The 9,731-nt window shown below is 40.8% G+C and overlaps 1 pseudogene; it reads left to right on the top strand.

Moving 5' to 3' along the window:
- Nucleotides 1-9,731, top strand: part of LOC118385557 (serine/threonine-protein phosphatase 2A catalytic subunit beta isoform-like) — a 369,785-nt pseudogene that overhangs the window by 299,928 nt on the left and 60,126 nt on the right.

The following is a 9,731-nucleotide window of genomic DNA, read 5'->3' as shown; positions in this document are numbered from 1 at the left end:
GAGATGAACCAACAGACTCAAACAACCCATCATCAGGCTATCAAAATGATCCGATTTTACAGTGCAGAGACATGGAAAACAACAACACATCATGTTGAGCGACAGATCTTTCTACAACCTTCTCTGATATATTTATTTTACTAGGCAAGTCAGTTAAGAACAAATTCTTATTTTCAATATCAGCCTAGTAACAGTGGGTTAACTGCCTGTTCAGGGGCAGAGTGACAGATTTGTACCTTTTCAGCTGGGGGATTTGAATTTGCAACTTTTTGGTTACTTGCCCAACGCTCTAACCACTAGGCTATCCCGCTGCCCCATATATTCATGATCAATTATCAACACTCAGGGTGGGGACAGACAGCAAATGGAGCGCAGTACCATCTCATCAGCGCTTAGCGTAACCGGCCTACTAGCTGCCACTGATCCCTTTTCCCCTTTTCTGTTTATTGGTTTCACCTGTGTTTGTTTTAGGCTGATTGGTTGGGCTTCATTTACCAGCAGGCCCGCCTGTGCGGGATTGTTCGATGTACGTGTGTACACGTCTGTGTGTTACGGTTTTCCCACGTGTTTGGGTTTTTGCTTGACTGTTTAAGTCCCCTGGTGTTTGTGGCATTTGTTTTGGTTGGCGTATGTTCACCGTTGTTGTGCATTAAAAGTTAGCACTACCCTGAACTCTCTGCTTCCTGCGCCTGACTTCTCACCCACTACACCCCGGACGTTACAATTTCTTGTTTGTTTTACAATAAAAAATATTTTTCATCTTCAAAGGCATGTTGTGTAAATCAAATGACACAACCCCCAAAAATCCATTTCAATTCCAGGTTGTAAGGGCAACAAAATAGGAAAATGCCAGGGGGTGAATACTTTCGCAAGCCACTGTATGTGTGTGTGTGTGTATGTATGTATGTATGTATGTATGTATGTATGTATGTATGTATGTATGTATGTATGTATGTATGTATGTATGTATGTATGTATGTATATATATAATCATTTTATGCAGCTGCAGAGTTTTAAAACAGCTTGAGTGTTGTTGCTATAAATCAGTGTGCACGTTGTCTTTCTCTTTCCATCAATTCCATTCAAATTGCATGCAAAATAGATCATGTATATATTCATCTTGAACGGGATTGAGTGTACAAAACATGACAGACTGACCAGGTGAAAGCTATGAGCCCCTTGATGTCACTTGTTAATAACCTTTTGTGACTAGGGGGCATTATTTGAGTATAACATAACTGATATTGCAGACGAAAGCCTTGAGAACAATCCAATCCGGAAGTGCCTCATTGTTTTGAAAGCGCTGCGTTCCAATGCGTCCCTATTGAGCAGTGAATGGGCTATCAACCAGATTACTTTTTCTCCGTATTCCCCAAGGTGTCTACAGCATTGTGACATAGTTTTACGCATTTATGTTGAAGAATACCCGTAAGCGGCTACATTGCGCAAGTGGTCACCTGATGCCCCCAGAGAGATTCTCGTAAAATACAGAGGTAGCAATTATTCCAATCGGTCCTACTGAAAAATCAATTGTCCCGGTGGATATATTATCGAATAGATATTTGAAAAACACCTTGAGGATTGATTATAAACAACGTTTGCCATGTTTCTGTCGATATTATGGAGCTAATTTGGAATATTTTCAGCGTTTTCGTGACTGCAATTTCGGGCGATTTCTCAGCCAAACGTGAAGAACAAACGGAGCTATTTCACCTACAAAAATAATATTTTGGGAAAAAAAGGAACATTGGCTATCTAACTGGGAGTCTCGTGAGTGAAAACATCCAAAGCTCATCAAAGGTAAACGATTGAATTTGATTGCTTTTCTGATTTCCGTGACCAAGTTACCTGCTGCTAGCTGGACAAAATGCTATGCTAGGCTATCGATAAGCTTACACAAATGCTTGTCTAGCTTTGGCTGTAAAGCATATTTTGAAAATCTGAGATTTTTTTGATTAACAAAAGGCTAAGCTGTGTCTCAATATATTTCACATCCGTTGCGTTATGCTAATTAGTGTCAGTCAATGATTACGCTCCCTCATGCGGGATGGGGAGTCACTATTAAATCCACCTTTATCAGTGTAGTTTAAGGGGAGAAGACAAATTCTTATTTTTAATAAACAGGAACAGTGGGTTAACTGCCTGTTCAGGGGGAGAATGACAGATTTGTACCTTGGGGATTTGAACTTGCAACCTTTCGGTTATTAGTCCAACACTCTAACCACTAGGCTACCCTGTCGCCCCAAAATGTGTATGTGTTCAGAGTTTCAGAGTTTGAATGGGCAAGACAAAAGATTGAAGTGCCTTTTGAACGGGGTATGACTGTAGGTGCCAGGCGCACAGGTTTGAGTGTCAAGAAGTGCAACGCTGCTGGGTTTTTCATGCTCAACAGTTTCCCATGCGTATCAAGAATGGTCCACCACCCAAAGCACATCCAGCCAACTTGAAACAACCCTGGGAAGCATTGGAGACATGGGCCAGCATCCCTGTCGAACGCTTTCTACACCTTATACATTCATAAAACACAACAAAGACACAATTATAATTCAATGTGGCCTGAATCACTTCATTGAATATATCTATTGTTCCCTGGGTGGCAGATAGATGGCAGTATAGCGCAGCTGAAGAACAGAAAGGCCAAAGTAGAACGTTTTCCCGAAATAGAACAAAACTTCTCAGCTATAGCGACCAACACATATCAGTTTGCTATTAGCTAATTCTGCAGTCTGGTCAACATGGATCAATTTATTGTAAAAAAGAAACGTAAATCTATTGACAATGAAAATGAGGGGGAAGAGCTGGAGAACGTGACAGCTGCGAACAAACAACCACATGAGAACCAAGAAAGTCAGGAAGATTGAGGCGGGGAAATGCAGCTGGAAAACCTAGCTAACATGACCAACTTTGCTCTTTTTTTGCTCCGGTGGCTAAGAGAAGGAATGCAGGAGGCAATCATAAACCAGGCGAGGCAATCATTTTAATGTCTCTTATCGATGGCGGTTATGATGTCGTTTAGGACCTTGAGCGTGGCTGAGGTGCACCCATGACCAGCTCTGAAACCAGATTGTATAGCGGAGAATGTACGGTGGGATTCTAAATGGTCGGTAATCTGTTTGTTAACTTGGCTTTCGAAGACCTTAGAAAGACAGGGTAGGATAGATATAGGTCTGTAGCAGTTTGGGTCTGGAGTGTCACCCCCTTTGAAGAGGGGGATGACTGCGGCAGCTTTCCAATCTTTGGGAATCTCAGATGATACGGCTAGCGGAGTAGAAAACTTGAAAATAAAAGAGGGGCGCAAGGGTCTTTAAATTAAATATCCAAGCAGCCTCTCGTTTTAACAATAAATTATCAAGGTCACCCCCTCTCCTAGGGAGGGAGACAAGTTTACAGAAAATTACAATGGCAAAGAGGGGGTGACCTTGATAATTTATTGTTAAAACGAGAGGCTGCCTGGATCTTTAATTTAAAGACCCTTGCACCCTTCGGTCTCAACGTAGACTTTGATCTGAAGCCATTCTTGTGATTATTATGACTTTGCCATTGTAATTGTCTGTAAACATGTGTAGTCAAATGAATTATACCCTGATGAAGACAGCTTGGCTGTTCAAACGTTGGTAATGACATTTTTTCATCTGAGCTCCTAGAGTGTGCGGCACACTGTTATAAGCTAACTTTGTTTATAAATTTAAGCAAAATTCCAAAAATTCCCGGGCTTAACTTCCCATGAAAAATGTACCGGAAAGTTTCCGACCCTTTGCAACCCTAGTTGGTACACATTTGTTTGCCCCAAAAGTTGGATTCAGACATTTATTTTACAGCAGCTAACAAGGTCTCACTAGGCAGACCAGTTACCTCCCATATTAACACGGTTTACAATTATAGATATTCCTTCAGACAGGAAATGTTATTTGAAAACAGGTATGCTAGAGGGCTGGTAAATATATTGGGGGCTACACACTAGTAGAACTACTATTTCTATCTAAATAAAGGCATGCTAAACCCTTGTATCCACATGCTAGTCCTACCTTTGACTACATGTTAATTCCATGTACAGGTAGACTAGTGAGAGTCTTGATTACCTTAAATCCTCAGACAGAAACGAGCAGTCATTTTTATCCTAGCTGAATATGACTGTGCCAGTGAACTCCCGATAAGGTAGGTCATCCTCTAGAACATTTATTTTAGAGTCCTGTGTGAACCTGTTGAGAAAAAAACAGTGACTTATAACCCCCATAGGCGGGTAGACTATATTATCCGCCATTTTCAACACATGGGAGAATGTTTCATTATCAGCCTTGTGTTTTCCACAGAATTGGGCATAATCAGGTTTACTCTGTGTCGAAGGAAATATGCAAATTAAATACTATTCACTAATGTCCATCATTGTGCACTTGTTCCTGCTGCTTGTAAATAATGTAACAATAAATGTACATTTCCAGTACATACATCTCCTATGCAAATGATAGAAGAGTTACAGTCTGAACCTTATGTAAGGACTCATCTAATAAACCTATAAACAGCAACACATGGTGTACCTATGAACCACTTTAATTAAACTCAGATAGTATTGATAATATTACAAATACAACCAGTTAACAGTGGTGGTTAAAATAAATATTGCATGCACTCATAACACTGAATATTGAAATGGGTTGAGAGAAACAGTGCGATGGTTTTATTTAATTATGACTCTGCACAGCTCAGGTGGATAGGTAAACATAAGCACATTAGAGAGCCTCACTGAATTGAAAATTAATCACACCTTGATAGCCAAACTCAGACAGCCATTGGAAAGCATGTGGAGGCCCGTAGACCTGTACTATTGGAGAAGTTGACATACTCTGTCTGTGATATTAACATCTGTTAAAAAAAAACATGTTTTTGTTAACTATCTTGGACCGTACATGAGAGTACTGTTTAGTCTTCAATTAGCTGTTTAAGTTAATATTTTTCAGTAGTTTCTCTTCAACATCAGCTCAGGTAAATTCCTGTAAGTCATGTTTGAATTTGTCAGGGGGAAATAGTTAGCTAATAGTTACAGAAGAAGAAAACAGTGACATGAGTTCATATCCTTCCAACATGTTCTTCTTACAAATACAGATTTTATTCCTTAGTAAGCTAAACTGTCAGTGTTATCAGTTAAGAACAAGAAGGCCCGCACTCTGTTGAAGCTTCCAAATTCACTGCTTTATTGAGAAAGTTTCATGTTTAAATGTTTTGGTACCTACTGGAGAGCTCTTCTTTGTCAACAGCCATTCAGCCTCATTCACACCCTCTTAAGCTTTATCCCCACCCATGTCTTTAACGATTGATCTGAGGGTTCTGTCCTAACAACAGCAGTGAAGCACCCAAGCTAACTGGCTAACGTTGGCTAGCTTGCAAGCTACTTCCAGACACAAATGAGAGAACAGCTCACTGACCATTTCACTCGCCCAAGCAGAGCTGGTTAAGATGTTTTTATGTTATCCAGAGTGTTGGTGACTGCAACTGTGCTGCTGGCAACAATTTACTCTTTTTTGCCAACATTTACTGACACCGGCCATATTCAACGGGTGTTGCGCGTAAATTCATCAGTTATTCTGTGTCTAGCTACGTCTATCAACAGTTGTCGCAGTGACATTCTATTAAAATTGTTACTTGCATAGTGGAGTCTTTTGTTAAGACATGTGGCTAGCTAGCTAGCTAAATAATTAACCATAATCCCAACTCATGACGTTACTACCCTGCACGAATCTGCAGATAGCTAACCAACCAGGTTCAATGTTAGCTAACATTAGGCTATAACTAGCAAAGAAAATGGCTCTGAGATACGAATGATAAGATCATACACATAACGTTAGCTAGCAAGCCAGCCAGCTAACGTTAGGTAGCTATCTAACAGTACACTTTAACTCGAAATGAAAACGTCTTTCTGTCAAAATTAGAAACATGTCATATCTGAAAATGTAGACTCTTACCTGTATACATCACGGATGGACTTTTCTCCCTGTCATGGATGCCATGGTGTCCCTTAGTATGAAGATGTAATCCGGAGACAGGTGTTTTCTCCATTTCCTTCTCTATCATACTCTAATTCCATTGATTTAAAAATGTGCACTTCCAGAAAGTGGAGAGCAACATTTATGCAGTTCTACTACGCAACATTTTTTTTAAAAGGCCGCATTAGACATGATTACCAACACATAATGACCAGCTCAAACAGACAGAAGCAAGCTATATGGCAGACCAATCTGAACTCATCTTTCAGTATGTCCATCGCACTCGTTATCTCAGCCAATCATGGCTAGTGGGAAGGTTGCTGGCTTTTCTTTGGCCAAACCAACTACAGTAGGCTCTCTAATTTAACTATTGTATTCATATTTACAAGTGGCAAGTTTGTTATGAAGACACATGAAAGTCCATATGTTCCAGATGGCTTTTCTGCCCCCAAAAAGCATTTTGATTAAAAAAAAGTTTATGTTCAAATGGCTCTCCTGTGAAGTAATGACCAGCGACATGCGCCTACTTTCCTGAAATGAGTCGCATATCATACACTGCTGAAAAAAAATAAAGGGAACACTTAAACAACACAATGTAACTCCAAGTCAATCACACTTCTGTGAAATCAAACTGTCCACTTAGGAAGTAACACTGATTGACAATACATTTCACATGCTGTTGTGCAAATGGAATAGACAACAGGTGAAAATTATAGGCAATTAGCAAGACACCCCCAATAAAGGAGTGGTTCTGCAGGTGGTGACCACAGACCACTTCTCAGTTCCTATGCTTCCTGGCTGATGTTTTGGTCAAGAGTGGTTAAGGTGTGTCTTAGTAACGTCTTGAGGAAGTTAGAGTTAAGTTTGAAGAGAGTAATATTAGCCCTGCTTGGTTGTAGCGAAGAATAGCATCGTACTGAGAGTAGCTGCCATTTTATGTCGATTGTGAATGAACATGTGCGTTATTAATAAGATATTTTTCTGTGTTATTTGTATAATGGGTTTTCTGTTGTTTTGTAATGTGTTACTTTTGTAAAGATTGAACTAAGTTGAATTGAGAATACAACACCGTATCACTCTCGTGATTTTCTCGCCTGTTTTCAGGGGCGTAACATCAGCGTAGTGTCCAGAGCATGGAGGAGTTACCAGGAGACAGGCCAGTACATAAGGAGACGTGGAGGAGGCCGTAGGAGGGCAGCAGGACCACTACCTCCGCCTTTGTGCAAGGAGGAGCAGGAGGAGCACTGCCAGAGCCCTGCAAAATGACCTCCAGCAGGCCACAAATGTGCATGTGTCTGCTCAAACGGTCAGAAACAGACTCCATGAGGGTGGTATGAGGGCCCCGACGTCCACAGGCGGGGGTTGTGCTTACAGCCCAACCCCGTGGAGGACGTTTGCCAGAGAACACCAAGATTTGCCAGAGAACACCAAGGTTGGCAAATTCACCACTGGTGCCCTGTGCTCTTCACAGATGAAAGCAGGTTCACACTGAGCACATGTGACAGAGTCTGGAGACGCCGTGGAGAACGTTCTGCTGCCTGCAAAATCCTCCAGCATGACCGGTTTGGCGGTGGGTCAGTCATGGTGTGGGATGGCATTGCTTTGGGTGGTCGCACAGCCTTCCATGTGCTCGCCAGAGGTAGCCTGACTGCCATTAGGTACCGAGATGAGATCCTCAGACCCCTTGTGAGACCATATACTGGTGCGGTTGGCCCTGGGTTCCTCCTAATGCAAGACAATGCTAGACCTCATGTGGCTGGAGTGTGTCAGCAGTTCCTGCGAGAGGAAGGCATTGATGCTATGGACTGGCCCGCCCGTTCCCCAGACCTGAATTCAATTGAGCACATCATGTCTCGCTCCATCCACCAACCCCATGTTGCACCACAGACTGTCTTAGTCCAGGTCTTGGAGGAGATCCCTCAGGAGACCATCCGCCACCTCATAAGGAGCATGCCCAGGCATTGTAGGGAGGTCATACAGGCACGTGGAGGCCACACACACTACTGAGCCTCATTTTGACTTGTTTTAAGGACATTACATCAAAGTTGGATCAGCCTGTAGTGTGGTTTTCCACTTTAATTTTGAGTGTGACTCCAAATCCAGACCTCCATGGGTTGATAAATCTGATTTCCATTGATAATTTTTGTGTGATTTTGTTGTCAGCACATTCAACTATGTAAAGAAAAAAGTATTTAATAAGAATATTTTATTCATTCTGATCTGGATGTGTTATTTTAGTGTTCCCTTTATTTTTTTGAGCAGTGTACATTCACTCGGGACGTTGGTACAATATTTTATCATCTGTTCAAAACCTTGAAAACCGGGACATTTTGAAACAGTTGATTGAATCAATAGAATAATTTGCATATAGCGCACTAAAACAATATGACTATATTCTTAGTCGATATTCACGTAATAATAAGGAATTTCCCTTGACAACACACAGAAATTGGAGGGAAAAAAGTTATTTCCAATTGACTCCCATTGTAAAAAAAAGTCAACAGAAAAAAACATGTCTAAAAGCTGGTGTGTATTCGGCATGGGAAATGTGGGGACCAGTTCTCCACGTAGGCTACACGTAGCTATGTGTGTGGAACACATTTCATCACAGGTAAGAAATGTTACTTGTTTAGTATAGTCCGTTTGTAACTCCACTCATAACTTGTAGCCGTATAGTTGTTGGTTTTGGGTAGCTTAAAGATATACAGTGGGGGGAACAAGTATTTGATACACTGCCGATTTTTCAGGTTTTCCTACTTACAAAGCATGTAGAGGTCTGTAATTTTGATCATAGGTACACTTCAGCTGTGAGAGACGGAATCTAAAACAAAAATCCAGAAAATCACATTGGATGATTTTTAAGTAATTAATTTGCATTTTATTGCATGACATATGTATTTGATACATCAGAAAAGCAACTTAATATTTGGGACAGAAACCTTTGTTTGCAATTACAGAGATCATATGCTTCCTGTAGTTCTTGACCAGGTTTGCACACACTACAGCAGGGATTTTGGCCCACTCCTCCATACACAAATTTGAGGGATTTATAAAATTGGGTAGTGTAAAGATGCACTTCGCAAAAATCGCTCCGCCATTTCCTGGTTGCTAAAATTCAGTTTCTGTGACAAAATAAGCAGTCATTGTGTAGAGAATCATTGTACCATCTAATCCACTGTGAAATAAATTTTCCATAACCAAAAATATGGTTTCTTCAGCTCTTTGAAGCTGGTGTACAAATCCGGATGTAAAAGGGTGGGAAGTATAGAAATAGTGCACATAGAACAGACCTAGCGCTTCTTAGACTTGCGTTCAATGATAATGAAAGCTGTATAATCTGCTAAATTGTATTTATTCGCCTACCTCCTCATGCCTTTTGCACACAATGTATATATATAGACCTTTTTCGTTTTTTTCTACTTGTTAATTGTTTACTCCATGTGTAACTCTGTGTTGTCTGTTCACACTGCTATGCTTTATCTTGGCCAGGTCGCAGTTGTAAATGAGAACTTGTTCTCAACTAGCCTACCTGGTTAAATAACTCAAGTCTATGTGAATTTGGTCGGGTTGGCCAAAAAAGTATATATTGTAGCTTTAATGTTGTGGTTGGTAGCTAGCTAACTAGCACTTACTCACTCATGTGGCTGCGAGCACCATCATGAAAGGCGGCATGAAGGAAGCTCTATTACGTGAGAATGCTGGGGAGCAGGCAATGTTGAAAAGTAATCATTAAACATGTTGTACATTTATTTT

This window comes from Oncorhynchus keta, chromosome 6 (assembly GCF_023373465.1).
Source record: "Oncorhynchus keta strain PuntledgeMale-10-30-2019 chromosome 6, Oket_V2, whole genome shotgun sequence".
NCBI lineage: Eukaryota > Metazoa > Chordata > Actinopteri > Salmoniformes > Salmonidae > Oncorhynchus > Oncorhynchus keta.
Note: the sequence above shows the minus strand (reverse complement) of the source record. Positions and strands in the feature narration are given on the sequence as shown.